Here is a 20,833-nt window from a genome sequence, read left to right as displayed (position 1 = left end):
CTGGAGCTCCTTAAGGAATTGTAGATTATTTCTTCTATATCTTTTCCATTCCCTTAGAACAACTTCTCACATAGATTTGATCAATAAATATTTATAGAGAGCCTATAATTTATTTAATCTTGTGTGTGGATTTGTTGGTTCTTTCATTGAATATTCTTACAGTCCTTCTTCCTTCATGCTCTATGCCCATTTAGTAACTTTTCGACCTCCTAGTATTTGTAGAACATTTCTAAAATAGGGAAATCCTCAAATTTGTGAGACAGAGCTCATTTCCCACCAAAAAAAACTCCCTTGCAGCTGTGATAGGAGTTGTAACTTACTCTGCTCCAGACAGGAAATCAGGTCCTGCTGGCCCAAGAAAGCAAAGATGCTACAGAATGCAGGAGCTACCTCCATTTTCCAGGGGCAACATCTTGGTTCTACCACCAAGACATCAGAAAAGTGCAGCATCTGTGATGTCTATGCCTTTCATGCCAGTGGTGTCTTCAAGGAACAACCTCTGTTGCCATTGCATCTATTCCTCTTAGACATTTGGCAAGTTGTCAAATCTTATTTAAGAGGCAAAGTGACATAAAAACAGACAGCTCACTCCCATCTGCTGGTTCATGTCCTATCAGTTGGGCCTAGGCCAGGCCAAAGCTGGGAGCTGGGATCTCAATGCAGGCCTCCCAAATGGTTGGCAGGAGTCCAACTACTTAAGCCATCAGTTACTGCCTCCTAGCGTATGTATTAGCAGGAAGTTGGAATTGGGATCAAATCCAGATACTTTAGGATGAAATGCAAGAGCATCCTAACTTATGTCTTAATGGCTATTTCCCAAATACCAACTCCTTAAATATTTATTTAAATTCATTGTTGGTTAGTTTAATCCACAAATGTGGAACCCATAGTGTGGTTTAGGGTACACGTTTGGGATAGTGGTTAAGATAGTGCTTGGGATGCTCACATCCCATGTCAGAGTGTCTGGGTTCATGTCCTAATTCACACTTCCTACCAATGTTCCCTTTAGGAGATAGCAGATAATGGCTCGAGTGGTTATGTCCCTGCCACCCACAAGGGAAATCCAGATTGAGTTCCAGGATCCTGGCTTCGGCCTTCCTAGCCCTGGCTATCTGGGGAGTTAACCAGCAAAAGGGAGATCTCTCTCTCTCTCTCTCTCTCTCTCTCTCTCTCTCTCACACACACACACACACACACACACACACACAAACTTTTTTGCCTCTCAGATAAATAAAAAATAAATTAATTTAAAAATCTGTTTAAAGTGTGGTTTAAACTAACACAAATTCCCCTGATGGATAACCAATATACAAATGAAGAAAAATTGATTTAGGTGTTGTACAAAGTGAAGCAACACATCCTTTGACCCTTAAGAATGCTTGCAAGGCACCAGAACAGGATTTGGGGTGTCATTCTTAGGAGTCTCCCCATTCTTCTCGCCTAGGATCAGGGAGTTCAGCCTGGGGATGGTGGGGGAGGGCAGACCCAGACTCTTCCTATTCCCCTCATCCCCATCCTAGTTCCCTCATTCCCAGACTGGCCTACATTTCCCCACACTGACTCACCCTTTCCAGGCTTGAGAAATTGAGTAATTCTCAGTAGTATTTCACTAAGGAATATTGGGGTCTCAGAAAGCGGTCATGTAAGGGCTGCAAATAACCTCTACAATAACAATGCAAAGTAGTATAAAGTAGTATAAACCTTATATAGTACTACCTCATATAGTAGTATAAACCTCTACTCAAGTAGTATAAACTCAAGTAGTATAAAAACCTCTACAATAACAATGCAAAGTAGTATAAAGTAGTATAAACCTTATATAGTACTACCTTATATAGTAGTATAAACCTTATAAATAATAGGCCATTGGGATATTATTATAAATCATAGGCCATTGGGAGGAGCACTCTGAGAAATCTTACCTTGAGAAATAGGGAATAATGGTTGTTAGCTAAGTGATGCTCTAGTCCCAACAAACAAATCTTAAAAGGAACACTCAAAAGGATCAAGCTAATTCCATGTAACTTAACTATACCCGGAAAAAATTCTCAAGAATATCTGTGGAAATACAGAAACATCCAAAACGCAATAAGGTAAAATTCACAATGCCTGGAATCTAATTAAAAATAACCGGTTATTGGGGCCAGGACTGTGGCACAGTGGGTTAAATCCCTGGTCTGTTGCACTGGTGTCCCATATGGGCACCAGTTTGAGTAATGGCTGCTCCACTTCTGATCCAGATCCCTGATAATAAACTTGGGAAAGCAGCAGAGAATGGCCCAAGTGCTTGGGTCCCTGCACTCATGTGAGAGACCCAGAAGAAGCTCCTGGCTCCTGGCTTGGATTGGCTCAGATCCAGCCACTGTGGCCATTTGGAGGTGAATCAGCAGATGGAAGACATCTCTCTTTCTCTCTCTCTTCTCTCTCTCTCTCTCTCTCTCTCTAACTCTTTCAAATAAATAAAATAAAATCTTAAAAAAAAAAAAAAAGCCAAACCAGTTATGTAAACAAGGGAATACATAAACCCAAATGAAGGAGGTGTGGAGGAAATCAATCAAAACTGACCTGGGTGTTAGAATTATCAGACAAGGACATTTTAGAAATTATAACTATATTTCATATGTTCCAAAAAACTGGAGACATATTTGAAGATGTTCAGTGGAGACATTGAAGACATTTTTAAAAGCTCCAAGGTGAGCTTTTGGAGATGAAATTTATGATTATGGGAGGTTAAAAAATACACTGGGTAGAATTCATGGCAGATTAGAAATCCTGGAAGAAAAGACTAGTAAACTTGAAGATGCAGCAATAAAAACTACTGAAAATGGAGAAGAGAGAGGGGAAATAGACTAAAAAAGTAGATAAACAAAGAGAGCACAAGTAAGCTGTGAGACAGCTTCAACCAGTCTAGCAACTGTATAATTGGAGTCTCAAAGGAGTAGAAAGAAAGGTGCTAAAATAATAGCAAAAAGTTCCCAAATTTAATGAAAACTATAAACTCAACCAATTTACATTAATTTTATTTGGATGCCATTCAGAAAATACATCAATCTGGTTTTAACTTTGCCTAGTAAGTATAGATAGATCTAATATGGTTCACTTTATCTTTGTGGGATTTAAGTCTACAACTTTGTTTTTTTTTTTTTTTAACTTTTATTTAATGAATATACGTTTCCAAAGTACGAACAATGGATTACTATGGCTTCCCCCCCATACCGTCCCTCCCACCCACAACCCTCCCCTTTCCCACTCCCTCTCCCCTTCCATTCACATCAAGATTCATTTTCGATTATCTAATATACAGAAGATCAGCTTAGTATACATTAAGTAAGGATTTCAACTTTGTTTTGGTTTAGTTCACTAGAGATTTGGGCAAACAAGTGAGGTTTATTCCCTATTGGGTCTGAAGACAGACTCAAATCAAGTTCCTGGCAATAACAAAGCTGAACTGATAAAGAGATTGAGCATCATCACATTATTATCTCTCATTGTGATGAATCTTCCTGGCATGGCACAGCTGGGAGATTTGACCCCCGCTCCCCCACCCACCAGAAGTGTGTGCTCAATCGAAAGAATGCTGAGCTTTGAGCCCACACCGAGGAACTTTCTTCATAGAGTATGTCTGCTTCCTTTTTGACTTGCTTTTCCCTGGAGAGCAGATTTCACCTCTTGTGCTGTATCTTTTTTCACCTTGCTCAGTAGTAAGAAGAGAAGAGAGTTTGGGCCTCTGGGAATCAAGGTTAACTTTTTCATTTTTCTTCTGATGTGAATGCGAGCTCTCTGTCACCCTCTGGGCTCTACTCCTAAGTGATAGTTTCTCTTCTCAGGAACTGATATATGTTAAAACAGGGAATGAAGGGAACAAAATATCAAAAAGCAGTCAATGTGATTTTCTCCATTATTTCTCTTTATTGCTTATCACAGCTGTCCTTCTCTTCTTGATCCTCTCTCTCCATTTTAAAAAATGCTTATTTATTTATTTGAAAGGCAGAGTGACAGAGAAAAAGAGAGAGAGAGAGAGAGAATGAATTATCCATTGGTTCACTCCCCAAATGACTGCAACTGCCGGGACTGAGCCAGGCCCAAGCCAGGAGCTAGGAACTCCACCTGGGGCCCAAGCACTTGGGCCATCATTTGCTGCCTACCCACACACATTGGCAGGGAGCTGACTCAGAAGTGGAGTAGTGAGGACTGGAACCAACATTCTAATATGGGATGCCAGCATCCGAAGTGGGGGCTTAACCTGCTGCACCAGAACACCAGCCCCTTCTAAGTTCTCACAGTGGTCAAATAAATCTTTGATGCCTTATCTTTGGTTATATTGTTGTTATTTTTACTGATAATAATTAGTAACATAAAGATAATGGCAGTTATTTATTAGTCTTCTGAAATGTATCAGGTGCTAGGCCAAATACTTACCTCTATCTTTTTTTTTTTTTCGGGGGGCTGTCCCCAGGCCCCAAGCTTTCGGCCTCTTAGCCTGCTGGAGCACCGGCCAGTCTCTCTCCTTGTCTCTCTCTCTCTCTCTCTCTCTTTTTTTTTTTTTTTTTTTTTTTTTTGACAGGCAGAGTGGATAGTGAGAGAGAGAGACAGAGAGAAAGGTCTTCCTTTCGCCGTTGGTTCACCCTCCAATGGCTGCCACGGCCGGCTCGCTGCGGCCGGCGCACCGCGCTGATCCGATGGCAGGAGCCAGGTGCTTCTCCTGGTCTCCCATGGGGTGCAGGGCCCAAACACTTGGGCCATCCTCCACTGCCTTCCCGGGCCACAGCAGAGAGCTGGCCTGGAAGAGGGGCAACCGGGAAAGAATCCGGCGCCCCGACCGGGACTAGAACCCGGTGTGCCAGTGCCGCTAGGTGGAGGATTAGCCTACTGAGCCACGGCGCCGGCCGAAATTGTTTCTTTTTACAAGTAAGGAAACTGAAGTCCAAAGGGACTTAAATAACCAAGGATTTAACTAGAGATGATGTGATGCAAAACTCCTATTTTCCTTACTCTGCCAAGATCTCTCTCCTCCAACAATAAGTCATTAAGACTGGCTCCTGTTGGAGGAACATGTTGAATTATGAGAAATTTCAAAAGTTGCATTTGGGTAATGTTAACAAACAGTTCATGTTGGGACATCATTTTTACCTTAAGCTTGATCTTTTGCTGATGGGTTCATTTAATCAATTATATTGATTTAAATGCACTTTGTGTGTCTTTGCAAATTTCAGAGGACTGGTAGAGCAAGGGCAACTCAGAGTTGCTTTCTAAAACCTAGTAACTGTTTGGGCATACTAAGACACAGCATCTTCTGTTTCATTAGTTTCATAAACCTCTTAGTATTTTACTCTCGGGAAGCAGACAAACATCAAACTCTTAAAATATATGACAAATGATTTATTTTTCAGGTTTAGTGTATAAGTAGCATCCAGCAGTACCATAAATGAGATGTGCACTGCCTGACATGAATACATCCTGTTCTCCTGGTGGAATCCCACCAATAGGGCCAGAGAGAAGGGATCCATCAGGTATAAGGTCAACCAGGTAAGGAGCAAGCAGCCCTTCAACATAAATGATTCTTTACATTACAAAACATCTTATTCTTATTTTTGCATCTCACAATCAGAATAAATAGAAAGGACCAACTCATAGTATAGAACGATGGCAACTCCTTATACACACAACCAAGTGGCATGAAGCCTGAAAAAAGAAGGCTGTTACCGGCACCCTTTTACTTCCCTGAATTGCTTCTAAGTATCAAAATCTAAAGCAGATAAAGAGATGATTTATATCAAAACAGTTGAAATGTCCCTCAAGGATGCGATCTCAGAGGTGCAGTTTCATCCAAGAAGATTCTCTCTAGTCCCTTTATTAGGTTGTTGAAATAAATGGTAAGGGCAGACTTGAAAACCACAAAACTAAAGCCAGTGCAGTTAAAATATTTTCCTCATGAACCTATCAAAAGAATTATGAAAAATCATATGCCCCATCCTTGTAAAATTTCAATTTACAGGGGCTGGCACTGTGGCATAGAAGGCTAAACCCAGGCCTGCAATGCTGGCATCCCATATGGGTGCCATTTCAAGTCCTTGTTGCTCCACTTCTGATCTAGCTCCCTGCTAATGTACCTGGGAAGCAACAGAATATGGCCCAAATGCTTGGGCCCCTGCACTCATGTGGAAGACCCAGAGGAAGCTCCTGGCTCCTGGTTTAGGCCTGGCCCGACCCTGGTCATTGTGGCTCTTTGGGAAGTGAACCAGTGGTTAGAAGATATTCCTCTTTCTTTCTCTCTCTGGATCTTTGCCTTTCAGATAAAATAAATAAACCTATTTTAAAAAATTTCAATGTACAATTTTGAGTAATTATACAGTTTATAGTTTATGTATATATCAACTATACAACTTTACATAGTTGCAAAGGTTGTAGATTCCGACATTCTGCATATTGTGTGCTTTCAAGACATTTTCAATAAAAGCTTTTCAATAAATACTACATATGCTTTCAAGATCTTTCCAATAATTTTTTTTTTTGACAGGCAGAGTTAGACAGTGAGAGAGAGAGAGAGACAGAGAGAAAGGTCTTCCTTCTGTTGGTTCACCCCCACAAATGGCTGCTACTGCCGGTGCACTGCGCTGATCCAAAGCCAGGAGCCAGGTGCTTCCTCCTGATCTCCCATGCAGGTACAGGGCCCAAGCAATTTCGGCCATCCTCCACTGCCTTCCCAGGCCACAGCAGAGAGCTGGACTGGAAGAGGAGCAACCGGGACAGAATCTGGTGCCCCGACTGGGACTAGAACCCGGGGTGCCAGCACCGCAGGCAGAGGATTAGCCAAATGAGCCATGGCACCACCCTCCAATAAAATATTGATACCACAGTTTAAGTAATTCAAGTTATTGAAAATATCCACTATTTAATCCACTATTATAATCTAATTGACAAAGCCAGTCCTTGCTGTCAAATTATTAAGGAAACCAAAACTACTTTCTACCAGAAAAAATGCAAAAATTCAAAGGAGTTATTTAATATGCATTTCCTCTTGACAACTTTCTTCCTCTGAACACTGATTGTGAGAAAGAGAGAAAAAGCATGAGTGTGAACAGTGTGCCACCTACATGGCATGAAGCTATCGCCCTCTGTATTTCTGATTCAGCCTTTCTTGACTTTCTTTCATAGGGCACTAACTTCCTCTGGAGGGATGTGTTCTTGATTTGACCCTGTGTTTTTGCCCCAAAGAGTAATAGACCCGGTAGAATGGGGGATGGTTGGCCACGTGTACCTTTCATTAAAGTGGAAGAAGGTTTGTGGTGGGAGGGGAATAAAGACCTGTGACAGCAGGAATTCTAAGGCAGAATGCCTGCCTGCCTGCCTGCCTCCCTTCCTTCCTTCCTTATTTGCAGTTAAGAACCTGCATAGGATCCTGCATACTTCTGCTAATATGCACCCTGGCAGACAGCAGCTCAAGTATTTGGGTCCCAGCCACCCATATGGGAGACCTGGATAGAATGCTAGGCCCCTGGCTTCAGCTTGGCTCAGCCCTGGCTGTTGCAGCCATTTGGGAAGTGAACTCACAGATGGGAGATCTCTGTGCCTCAGATTAAATAAATAAATACATAAATGTGTGTGTATATACATACATACATATATATATATATGTATATATATATTAAAGCCCCACCTTCCACAAAGGCAGAAGACCTTTTTGCCTATTTTCTGCTCCTTAGGCTGAATACAGATTTCCTTCTTACTGTAAGACATGGTATACGAGTGATTTTACCATTAAGCATATGAAGCTGAAGTGTAGGAATCCCTTGCTTTCACAGCCTCTTCCAGGGAATGTAAGATCCAAGACATGTGTTTACAATGCCATATATTTTTGTAAATTTTTCAAAAGAAAATATTTTGTGTTCTTATGATGAAGACTCCCTCCTGAAAAAATTGTGTAAGTTTCCCACTCCATTAGGGTTTCCAGATTTAGCAAATAAAAAATTCAAGATACCTAGTTAAATTTGAATCTCAGATAAACAATAATTTTTATTATTTCAAATATTGCATGGGACAAACATAAGTTTAAAAAAATGTACTTTTAACCTGAAGTTCAAATTTAATGACTCATCCCATATTTTGTCAAGGAGCAGCCCTAAACCCATCAAAACCTAGATCTTCCCCCATTTGGACACTGAACAACAAGATGGCCTTTTTGATCCCAAAACAGATAAAGTTGTCTTTAGATTTTATATTCTAAATGCTTCTCAAACTAAAATTTGAGACTTTGAAAGATCCAGCTGACTTATCTTTATGTAACCTTACTTTTTGCACACTTTTGCTACAGAAACAGATCAAAACAATTTCTCAACATTGTGGGAAAATGAAAGATTCTGCTTGCTCTCTAGAGAGAGAAGTGAACTGTGAAATGCTGCTGTTGTGCTTTGTGCTGGAATCCAGAGTGGAATACGTATGTTTGGAGAGATGAAGTAAGGGGCTGTAGAGAAGCAATAGCTGGTAGGGGAGTAGCAAAAGGTGGTTAAAAGGATTTGGTTTGAGATAGGAAGTACCAGAGCAAGGTTTCTCAAATGTTTAGGAACCTGACCCACATTAAAAAATAATTTTCTCCATTCTTTGATCAAAGAAGGAGGTACCTTTCTCTGAAAGGAGGAGAGAACTTCCACTTTGATTATGGCCTTGTCTAGATAAGATTGGAGTTTGTGAACTCCTTGGCAGCTCATGACAAGAGCCTCAGGTGATTACTGACGTCACAAATAAGAGTGTCAATTGTTAAATCAACAGGAGTCACTGTGCACTTACTCCCCATGTTGGATCTCTGTCCTTAATGTGTTGTACTATGAGAATTAATGGTAAAAATAGTCTTCAGAGTACTTTATACTTTGTGTATCTGTGTGGGTGCAATCTGTTGAAATCTTTACTTAGTATATACTAAAGTTGATCTTCTGTATATAAAGATAATTAAAAATGAATCTTAATGATGAACAGGATGGGAGAGGGAGTAGGAGATGGGATGGTTTGCGAGTGGGAGGGTGGTTATGGGGAAAAACTGCCATAATTCAAAAGTTGTACTTTTGAAATTTATATTTATTAAATAAAAGTTTCCAGAAAGAAAGAAAGAAAGAAAGATAGATAGATAGATAGATTATCCATGGTGACTCAATACATACATCCATATATACGTGATTAAAACAAAAATTTCAGGAAACATTTACTATCACTTTATGCACAATTATTATATGTAATGCACATTTTTCTATTTTCTATTTTCATGAAAAAGAGCTGATTGCTCTCCATTGATTTCACAGCTGACTAATAGGTGACAATCTGCAGTTTAAAAAACACTGCAGTAAAGCAGCATTTCTCAAACTAATTGTTTAGGGAACTGACTAGGATGGTCCCAAACCAAAAAGGAACTTACATCAATGATGTAAATCAATGAGCTGTTTCCTTCCTTGAGAAAATCTTGCTCTGAAAAAATTGTCAGCTAAGCAGCATGTCTAGTGACATCCTTTATGTTCTGACGTGTTTATTCACCTTTTGGGTAACAAGCAGTTCACAGGTGTACACCAGTCCTCAAATAACCTTTTGAAAGGTAGAGAGTGCTGGAACATGTCTTACAGGAGATGAAGTAAACCCACAGAACAAGAGTTCAGAGCAGTCAATAAAGGATTGGGACCTAGGGGTTGAGGAGAGAGGAAAAGTGAATGGTGAGTGACACTTGAGACCAAGGAGTCTACTTTGGAGAAGATGTATATGTTTCTCCAGGGATCCTATCATGCCTAAAGAAGTCACTTTCAGACAACCACCTCATCAAAATAGAAGCAAGGGTCAGAGAAAACGTTAAGATTTCAATACAAAGAATTAAGTTGGCCGGCGCCGCGGCTCACTAGGCTAATCCTCCGCCTAGCGGCGCCGGCACACCGGGTTCTAGTCCCGGTTGGGGTGCCGGATTCTGTCCTGGTTGCCCCTCTTCCAGGCCAGCTCTCTGCTGTGGCCAGGGAGTGCAGTGGAGGATGGCCCAGGTGCTTCGGCCCTGCACCCCATGGGAGACCAGGAAAAGCACCTGGCTCCTGGCTCCTGCCATTGGATCAGCGCGGTGCGCCGGCTGCAGCGCGCCAGCCGCGGCGGCCATTGGAGGGTGAACCAACGGCAAAGGAAGACCTTTCTCTCTGTCTCTCTCTCTCACTGTCCACTCTGCCTGTCAAAAAATAAAAAAAAAAAAAAAAAAAAGAATTAAGTTGGTTTTGCACGCCTTGAAAAGCAAACTAAATCTTTCTCTCTATAATGTCTATGTCAAATCCTTTCCTTTCTCCTCAAATCTCTGTCTTTTCATTCTGAGTTAATGACCCTGATTTGCCCTTTATGGAAAAAACAGAAGCCAGGGAGTATAGAAACAAAAGATGAGAGAATTTTTTCATATTCATTTCCTTTCTATCACCTCTACCATTCTATAAGCACCATCCTCAGACTTCCTTCCCACAGAATATGCTACATGTTACAGAAATTATGGTAACCTCCATTGTCTACACTCCTTCAAACCCAATATACAAACTCTGGATTATACAAGAGTACTAAAAGAAGTTAGTAGAAATGGAATGAAAAGATGTTTATTAAATAAATCTTTTTTTAAAAAAATAAATAAGAGGCTGATGTTGTGACATAGTAGGTTAAACCTCCTTCTGTGTTGCTGGCATTCCACATGGTTACCAGTCCTAGTCCTGGCTGCTCCACTTCCAATCCAGCTCCCTGCTAATGTGCCTGGAAAAGCAGTGGAGGATGACTCAAGTCCTTGGGCTCCTGCACCCACGTGGGAGATCCAGAAGAAGCTCCCAGATCCTGGCTTCAGCCTAGCTCAGCTGGGGCCATTGAGGCCATTTGGGGAGCCAACCAGTGGATGGAAGATAACTCTTTCTCTTTCTCTGTCTTTCCTCCTCTCTGCAATTCCACCTTTCAAGTAAATAAATTTTTTAAAAAATCTAAAAAATGTTTATTTTGGTATGAAAACTTGAAATTAATGCATATATTTTATTGTAATATGACTTTCCATGAACATTTTGAAGACCCTCTTATGTTTGTTACAGAAAAACTACAGGGGGCCGGTGCTGTGGCTCAGCAGGTTAACGCCCTGTCCAGAAGCACCAGCATCCCACATGGGAGCCGGTTTGAGACCCGGCTGCTCCACTTCCAATCCAGCTTTCTGCTAGGGCCTGGGATAGCAGTAGAAGATGGCCCAAGCCCCTGCACCCACATGGGAGACCTGGAAGAAGTTCCTGGCTCCTGGCTCCTGGCTTCGGATTGGCATAGATCCAGTAGTTGTGGCCATCTGGGGAGTGAACCATTGGATGGAGGAACTCTCTACCTCTCCTCTCTCAGTGTAACTCTGACTTTCAAATAAATAAATAAATCTTTAAAAATAAAAATAAGAAAAACTGGAGAAAAAATTATAAATAAAATAAAATATTCTACATTATGAAATCTGTTCCAGACAGAACTATCATTTGCTGTATTTTCTTAAAATCTTCAGCCCTTCATACCTCTCTACTTTCATCTCTTTCCATTCTCTCTCTTCCTGTACTCTTTTGTCACGTTGCCCTTCTTTTAATTTCTTATAGGTCATATATATTGCTGAACTGTGTCCCATCTGAAAAAAATATCCCTTCATGGGGCCAGTGTTGTGGCTCAGCAAGTTAAGCCACTGCCTGCAATGCCGGCATCCCAAATGGACACAGGTTTGAGTTCTCTCTGCTCCACTTCCATTCCAGCTCCCTGCTAATTTACACAGGAAAGCAGCAGAAGATGGTCCATGTACTTGGGCCCCTGCTATCCACACGGGAGACCTAGATGGAGTTCCAGGCTCCTGGCTTCAGCCCTGGCCACTGCAGTCATTTGGGGAGTGAACCAGCAGATGAAAACTCTCTCACTCTTTCTCTCTGTTTCCTCTTCTTCCTCTCCAGTTCTGCCTTTCAAATGAATAAATATTTTTTAAAATTCCTTCAGTTGTTCTATATCCCCTTTAGTTACTGCACAGTCTCTATTCTTCCTCACAAGTAAGTTTCTTTAAAGAGTTGCCATCTCCAATTATTCACTTTTGCTAGTCTATCTTCTGTATCCACTACTGCACCAAAAAAAAACTCATCTTATAAAAAAGTCACCCATGACTTCCACACTGCTAAATCTAACAGTGGTTTTTCAATTCTCACTTTTCTCAACATTTTAGCTGCTTTTCACACAGTTGCTTGCTCCCTTCTCCATGAAAGACTCCCTGATCTTGGCTTCCCTGATAAAACCTCTGCTCTGCTGATAATATTCTCCCTGATAACACATCTACTTTCCTCCTATCTTTTGACCATCCCTCCTCTCTCTTCTTTACTGGATTACTCACCTCTGACTGAACTTGTCAGGTCAGGAGATCTCCTCCCGCCCATCAAGAAATAGGTAGTTCCCTAGGGTTTCTCACCCAACCAAATGGCAACTCCATTTATACAGCTGCTCCATAAGTAAGTTCTCTTGATTCTGCCTCTAGTATATATTTCAACTCTGTCTCCATGCTAGCATTCTAGGCCTAGCTACCACCCCATTGAACTTTTACTTGTTAACAGTTTGCTTTTATGTTTTTCTGTTTCTATTTTTGTCTCCAGCACCCATGTCATCCACCAATCTACTTTTCACATAGCAACCATAGTAATTATTTCTCTTTTTTTTAAAGATTTATTTTATTTATTTGAAAGACAGAGTTACAGAGAGAGGTAGAGACAGAGAGAGGTCTTCCATTCGCTGATTCACTCCCCAGATGGCTGCAATGGCCGGAGCTGCGCCAATCCGAAGCCAGGAACCAGGAGCTTCTTCTGGGTCTCCCACATGGATGCAGGGATCCAAGGACTTGGGCCATCTTCTACTGCTATCCCAGGCCATAGCAGAGAGCTGGATCGGAAGTAGAGCAGCTGGGACTAGAACCGGCACCCATATGGGATGCCGGTGCTTCAGGCCAGGACTTTAACATACTGTGTCACAGCGCCAGCCCCCATAGTAACTATTTCTAAAACTTGAATCAAGTTATGTTACTTTCCTATTTAAAAAGAACAAATCATTTCCCATTTAACTTAAAATAGAACCCAAGTCCCTAGTCATGGTCCATACGCCTGTGTGAGTAGCACCTTCCCATCTTTCCAGCATCATCTCCTTCCATTCCTCCCCTCACTCATTGATTGCCTGCCACATTGCCCTTCTCTTAGTATCTGTGGGATAGGATCTTCCTGCCTCCAGTCCTTTTATTTGTACACTGTCTCCACTTTGGTATTGTTTTCCCTCAACTTCAACTGCGTAACTCCTGCTCATTAATCCTTCAAGTGGCAACTGAAATTTTAAAACTTTAGAGAAATCTTCCCTGAATCACCCATTCCCACTTCATCAATCTAAATTAAGTTAGCACCCTGCATTTTCTTCATAATACATGAGTTTCTTTGTTAGCTTAATATCTATTTTTTCTTTCATTTAACTTTGAGTTCCATGGGGTTAGTAAGTACCTATGTCAGTTCTGGAAGCTCTGCTCAGCACTTTTAGAATAAATGAAAAAGGAATATGTTGGCTGATTGTTTAAATCTTATGCTAAACATAAGATTAAAATGACTAAATCTCTCTCAACCTGAAGTTTGCTGACAAATGCACTTTACACAATGGTACGCACGATGGATCAAAGATCTATTTAGGATCAAAAATCTATTTATTAGTGAGTGACAGCTAGAAAGAGCTTGCTCAGTCTTGAAAGGGCCATTTTTGGGCATCTGTTCCAATTTCACATTCACATGATAATGGTAGTGATCACTCCAAATCAGTACCTTTCCTTTCCTTTGTGAAGTCAGTTTGCCAGCACTCCACTTGTGTCTATGAGGAATCAATGTCATGTGAGGTATAATGGTATCACCCTGAAAGATGAGTCCTAGTCTCTGCCCAGCAGAAGTTTCCAGTTTAGATTAGAGAATATGATCTACAACAGGAACTAAGGAGACCAGAAGGTAGCTGTGCAGTGTGAGTACACCTGTGCTCAGAGGGGACAAGATCAGTACAGGCTGTCGTGAGTACCAATGGCCATCTAGAAGGTGGAACAATACTGAGACTAGTGGATGCATAAAAACTCTTGTTACAAAGGAAGGACCACTGAGGGCAGTCTTGGTAGAGGAGCAGCAAAGATCAAGGGCTTGTTCTGAGCTAGAGTAAATATGGTTGGAATGGAAGTGGGAAACAGAGGTAAAGGTCTTACCTGTAAAAAGTTGTTCTTGAAACTCCTCTGATGTAATTTTGATAAACTAAACAATGTTGTTTAAATGAAGAACGTAGATATTTTAGACTTCTGAGTGAATTCTTTTTCCAAACAAAGAAATGTGAAGTGTTTAAAGGGGAAATAGCATTCCTCTGTTCTTCAGATTTATGTTTTTCTGGAATAACTTTTCCCTGATGCCATGCATGAACCTTCTACGCCCTCCCAAACATGTCTCTCATCTTCCAGATACTCTGGCCAGTTAGGGACTTCTGTTATCTCTGGCCCTCTGTTTCTTTATCTGTGAAATGAACTTGATCATTTCTAAGGTCCTTTACAATACAGGAAACGATGTGATACTTCTAAATACAAATGTGAACTGCATTTCTGAAAAAGGCCAGGAAAATACCATTTTTAATATCCTTTATTATGCTCAAACAACCTTAAGGGACTCTGTTTGGGGACATGTAGGGTGAAATACAATGAGTCTCTTACTATTGAATTAGATCAGCTGTCTTAGGCAAAGAAGAGATTTTTGTATGTAAAGATGGCAGAAAATTTCAGGGATTTTCCTCATGACTACCAGAAGGTAAATCCAGTGACCACTTGACAGTGAAATAAGGTCTCTATTTTTAAATCAACAGAAAAAGAACAGGGCAGCAAGATAGATGATTTATCCTGTAGCCAGAATACATAAAATTGGCTGGAGAAACTAATCAAATCAGACTTGATAAAGCTGATGCTGCCTTATATCCCCTGTGCCTAGAAGCCTTGTCAGGGCTGGTCTACCATCCATTCTGATTTAGAATACAGGCTGACTGCTTTGCCTCTTTGGAGCCATAGTCCAGTTACACGGACTTCAATTACTTATGGTGCTTGTCTTTTTTTTTTTTTTAACATTGCTATTAAATATAACACAAAGCTCTTGATGATGCTAAATAGTGCCAAAATTCTGGTGTTACCAAGGGGATCTGTTCCCAGGTACCCAGGGAATCCCTTAGAGAGAGGACTGGCTCTGGGCTCTCAAGGCCCTTTTTTCCCCCTCCCTCCCTCCTTCCCCACACTGCTCAAGGCAGGAACAGCTGCTTCCAGGTTGGCTTCTCCAGCCTGCATAAGCCAAGCCATCCTGAAGCTGCAGGACAGCAGGAAGCCATCCTGACGTGCATTCACCCTTGAGCACAGCTCTGCATGGCTGCAGGGCGTCATGTTGACGTCTGGCTCAGAGAGAAGTGAGGCTGATGTCTTTTGAGTCCAGAATTACCCAGTCCAGCTGGCTACAGCAGTGGCAAAAAGTAAAGGTCAGGGCTGGGCTCTCCTAGAAGGCATCTAGATGCCTGTTTTTGCACAGACCTTTTAATCTTTGCAGTAGAGAATGAAGAGACTAAAGATCTTGTGTTCCAGATGACTCAATTCCCTGCATATTTAATGAATGCCTGCACTGAGGGTCTAAAAGGGAGTAAGGTGGGCCAAGGGGTATAAGGACACAATTTCTGCATTTGAAGAGTTCACAGAGATAGGACATTTTACATAAACAAATACATTCAATGAAATAAGTAAAGTGACAATATGAAAACATGCACAGTTTGCTGTGGAAGCCCAGAGAAGGGATCTTAGACCACACAGATCTTTCCCTTGAGCTGCCTTGTGAAGGGTGAGGAAGAGCCAAATGAAGCAAGTTGGAATGGTTCAGACAGAGATAACTGCACAAAGCATTTCTGCAGGGCAAGATTGGAGAGGCCCAGGAATCTTGGTGTAGGAAGGACAAAAAGTAGAAGACAGGGGTTGGGAGGTAAAACAGCTGGAGAAGTAGGCAGCATCCAGGTCATGGAGGGACTTGAGTGCCTTGATAAGGAAACTGGGCTTTACCCTGTGGGGCACTGGGAGCTACTGAAGCATTTTGAGTAAGGGAGTTGTATGATTAATTTGCATAGTGAGATCCCTCTAGTGTGGGGAGAAAGTGGGGTTAAGGAGAATGAGACTAAAGATATGCAGGTTCATCAAGTTTGTGCAAAGATGTTGGTGCCCCAGGGAAGTGGTGGCAGGGATGGAAAGGAGTGGACAAGTCTGAGAAGTATCTAGGAAGTAGGATCAGAAGAACTAGAAGAACTTGATGATGGACTGAACACAGAGATTAAATGGTAGGAGAGAGGTGTTTGCCTAGGCTTCTTGTCTTGGTGATGTGGACAAGGCTACATTTCCAAAATTATTGTCTGTGATACTATCTCTACTTGATGTGAGAAGATGTGTGAAAAGTAACTCCACCATCAGATAAGTTTGAGAAATGCTGGGATAAATAAAATGAACCAGCTCTTTCTACTGTAGGACTTCTCAGGCCATTAATATGCTAATAATAATAACAACAATAGAGACTTATTTCTAACCTTTTCCATCACACTCTGAATTAATTGGAAGCAAGCAAAGTCCTGGGAAAACTGTTCTGAAATTTGGAAGTAGTATGTGAGCACAGGATGTAAGAATGATCCAAGGGCAATGAGAAAGCATTTGCCCTCATTTGGGATCCCAGCCGTGAGTGGTTGAGGAGAGAGATAGTAAATGATGTCACTCACTTAGGAAACATCTCCTTAGGCTCCAAAAGGAAGGTAATGCTTCCTGCTAAAAAGTACTTCAAACATTTCTTGAGTCCTTTACCACTTATGAATTGGACTGAGCAAAGCAAACACAAAAAGAGGACATTTAGGTAGAGAAAGATGAAGCTGCTCTGAGCAGGCAGCCTTGGGTGAGCATGCTGGAGAGAAGCCAAACCTCCCAAGGACAGTTCTTCAAACTAATTGTGAATCAGCCCATCAAATTGACTGATTGCTCAGAGAAAGGGCCATCCAATACAGATGCCCTGAGCCAAAGGTACTGTAGGTTCAGAGAACACACAGAGATGGTCAGAATCCATCATCAGTTCTCTGGAAGGTTGTGTGGTGGATGGTCACATGTTGCCTCGGAGAGGAGGTATGCTAAGAGCATGCCTTCAGCCCATTCTCAAAAGATCCTATTATTATATCCATATCTGAATGATCAAAATACAAGAGGGTTTGTTATTTATTCTAGGGGTATGAACTAGATGAGACCTATGACTAGCAAGGATTGATTCTAAGAATCTGAATGAGTAGAATTTAGGAATTCTGCCTTGTGGAGGCTTGTTTCTGAATGGCAAAAGCACTTACTAAACTGTAAGACCCCATGCAAATGGAAACCCCCATTATAAGGAAATATATTGAATGAGTCGTTGCCATGCACTCTGGAAGAAACTAAAATAACACTAATGATAGAGGCCAACACTATGGTGTAGGAGGCTAAGCTACCATCTGCAGTGCCAGCAAACCATGTGGGTGCTGGTTTGAGTCCAGGCTGTTCCTCTTCTGATCCAGCTTCCTGCTGATGCACTTGGGAAAGCAGCAGAAGATGGCCCAAGGCCTTGGGCTCCTGCCATCCATGTGGAAGACCCAGAAGCTCATGGCTCTGGCTTCAGCATGGCCCAGCCCCCGCTGTGGCACCATTTGGGAGTGAACCAGCGGATGAATGTTCATTCTCTCTCTGTGTGTCTCTTCCTTTCAAATAAATAAATAAATCTTTAAAATAATTATAATGATAACGACAAATAGGGACTGAAAATAAAGAAATGCAAAAGAAAGTAAATGTGAGATAATTTAGATGCTACAAAAGAAGAAAAGCTGATTGAAAGAACATCTTTGGTGTCAATCTTCTCATAGATTAATTGTTTTTAAGTAGTATACCAAAAGTTGGTAGATTCTAATTTTATGATTCAATAATAACAGTGTAATGGAGTAAGTGGGCAAAAACAGTCAGAACCTGTCTCACACAGCAGCCTCTGAAGCAGCTCTATAGTCTGATAGCTTGATGTTTCAAGATTTAAGATAGAAGATGACACTGAAAGTGCCTCCAGGTCAGATTTCCTGTTCCATTGTTGAGAGGCTGATAAGAAAGTAATGCTATGCTGAAAAGCAAAGTTTTCAAAAACAGAACAGTTTGATCCATAAAATGATGTAGGAAAGCCATTGCACAGGGGCATAAGAGGGCCAAGGACCAAAAAAAGAGAAGCAGGCATGGAGGACAGGGCCAGAGGCAATGAAGCTTTATGGGCAATACAACTGTTCAGCTAAGTGCTTTCACTTGTCAAATTGTTTAATTGGAAAGGTATAATTTCAAAGCCATATCAAATAATGTTCAGACTTATAAAACAGAATTTATGTTTCAGGCTAAAAGCAATATCAAGTTCCTGAAGAAGAGACATAATATCTACCCTAGAGACAGATGTGGGAAGAGGAACCATAGCAACAGTGTGTTTTGGGATTAATTACAATAACCAAGTCTTGGTCAAGTCTACTGAAAAAACAGTGGACATGCTGGGATCCTAAGGAAAGAGTTCATTGGGTTTTATTAAAAAGCAGATGTAGGTGCATGCAGGGGAATTTCTTTTCCCTACTTTCGTGTACTAAGTAGAGATGGCCACAGCTTCCTGCTCCATCAAATCTTCCCTCTCCCCTCTACAGAAGGAGGGTAGTTTAAATGATTGGTAAGCTTGGAAGAAGCTGAAGGTACATGTCTCTGCCCCCTCCTTCTTCCTCTTTGGAGATCTGCTATTCCACAGAGAGCACAGGTCTTATTTTGCTGCTCCTGGCTTCCAGAGGGAAGATCTGTATTCCTGGCACTGCATGTCTGACTGGGAGCAAAACTTCATATAGGAGTGCATATTAGGAAATCCATGACTGCTGCATGTTCTCTAGGTCCAACTAACCTTGCAGCAGAAACGCAGGTGACACTTTTATTTCCATTGGGCTGACTCCTGCAGCTACATCTCAATTGTTTCCAAACTCAAGGAGGATGGGAGGGATACTATTTCTGATCCTCTTAAAGTTCAGCATCAGAATGCAAGGAGAAAGAACCAGAATCAAAACTTTTAACAATATAGTCACATGTAATCATTAGGTTTAAACCTACTTTACTAAATAATGTCTAAATTCTACTGTCCTACACTCAAGGCCTTTTATGATCTGAGGCCATATCCTTGCACATCATCCAATATTACCCAGTGGTATGCACACAGAACTATCCTCTAATAGCACCAAACAGAAACACACTCAACACATTACTATCTTTGTGCCTTAATTTGGGGTATTCCATCCCAATGGAAAGGCCCATCTGATTTATTCTTCAATGACTAGTCTAAATTTCACCAAACCTATGGGTGCTTTTATAATCCCTATCCAACCATCACCCCCACATTCTTCTTTTTCCACAGAACCCCAGTGTTCCTTAGTTCTCAAGTGGCCATATACTGTAGGTGAGGCAACTTTACCTTAGCCAGACATGGTAGTGCAAGTCCCTCTTGCTAGTGAATGCTTTTCGAGTAAACGTGTGATTTGCTGTTGACTTAAGGGGACATTGAGAAAGAAATTCAACGCTGGTAAACCATTTTCCTCCTGACTCCTGGTACTTGGAAAACACTCTACAAAAACTAACACGAGAAGTTTCACTTCACGGTGTTTTATTACCCTCATTTCTCTGTTTAAGTTTGTTATGACCCTTTTTTCTTTACTTTTCTCGTATTTGGGGGGATATTGTATTTTGGTCTTCCTTGCCCTTCTCATTGCGTTTTCATAATCCAAATCACAATTTGGCCCCTGCTTTCTTTATGTTTTGCTTCCCCCATCCCCATCAGTGTATTCCAGTACAATCTCTGTCTGGCAGGAGTATCTATTTGGTTTGAAAAGCCTTTGGCTCTCTCCTATTCCCTGAGAAATGTTTATATATTGCATGCTCACGTTTCAGCCCTTGGATATTTTCATTTTCTTGCTCTTGTAGAAATACACTCATCTCTGTTGTCTGGGAAGGCAGTTGAAGATGACCCAAGTTCTTGGGCCCCTGCTACCCATTTGGGAGACCAGCATGGAGCTCCTGGCTCCTGGCTTCAGTTTGGCCCAGACCTTGCTATTGTGGAAATTTGGGGAGTGAACCAGAGGATAGAAGATCTAACTCTATCTCTATCTCAACATCTATCTCTTTTTCTCTCTGCGTGTCTCCCTCTCTGTCAACCTGATTTCAAATAAATAAATAACATAAATCTTTTTTAAAAAAGATTTATGTTATTTATTTGAAAGACAGAGTTACAGAGAGAGGTAGAGACAGAGAGAGAGGTCTTCCATCTGCTGGTTCACTGCCCTGATGGCCGCAATGGCTGGAGCTGCGTTGATCTGAAGCCAGGAGCCAGGAGCTTCTTCCGGGTCTCCCACGTGGGTGCAAGGGCCCAAGGACTTGGGCCATCTTCTACTGCTATCCCAGGCCATAGCAGAGAGCTGGATTGGAAGAGGAACATCTGAGACTCCAACCGGCGCCCATATGAGATGCCGGCGCTTCAGGCCAGAGCTTTAATCCACTGAACCACAGCACCAGCCCCAATAAATCTTTAAAGTAAATAAAATAGCAACCTATTCCATTTTCTATATACTTAATTTCTCTCCAAAGTACTTTTTATCTTATCATATCTTATTAAACATCCTTACTCATTTTATTCATTGCCTATCTCCTCCCACTAGGCTGTTAAGCACCATGAAAATGGATTCC

The 20,833-nt window shown here is 41.4% G+C and overlaps 1 long non-coding RNA gene across 29 annotated transcripts in view; it reads right to left on the bottom strand.

The window, feature by feature from the left end:
• The window catches only part of LOC103351145 (uncharacterized), a 271,397-nt gene that overhangs the window by 146,838 nt on the left and 103,726 nt on the right, over positions 1 to 20,833 (bottom strand). For 2 of the 29 annotated variants that reach the window (XR_016217532.1, XR_011380840.2), the window contains one exon: positions 3,347 to 3,830. The exons of 22 other annotated variants lie outside the window; for them this stretch is intronic. This is a non-coding gene — a long non-coding RNA (uncharacterized LOC103351145). Of the gene's footprint in view, positions 1 to 3,346; positions 3,831 to 9,051; positions 9,662 to 12,679; positions 12,907 to 20,833 lie in introns of those variants that run through there. 5 more of the 29 variants (XR_016217529.1, XR_011380837.2, XR_016217531.1 and 2 more) reach the window with 3 other exon arrangements.

Source organism: Oryctolagus cuniculus, chromosome 12 (genome assembly GCF_051225735.1).
Source record: "Oryctolagus cuniculus isolate XC-2025 breed Fujian yellow rabbit chromosome 12, ASM5122573v1, whole genome shotgun sequence".
Lineage (NCBI taxonomy): Eukaryota > Metazoa > Chordata > Mammalia > Lagomorpha > Leporidae > Oryctolagus > Oryctolagus cuniculus.
Note: the sequence above shows the minus strand (reverse complement) of the source record. Positions and strands in the feature narration are given on the sequence as shown.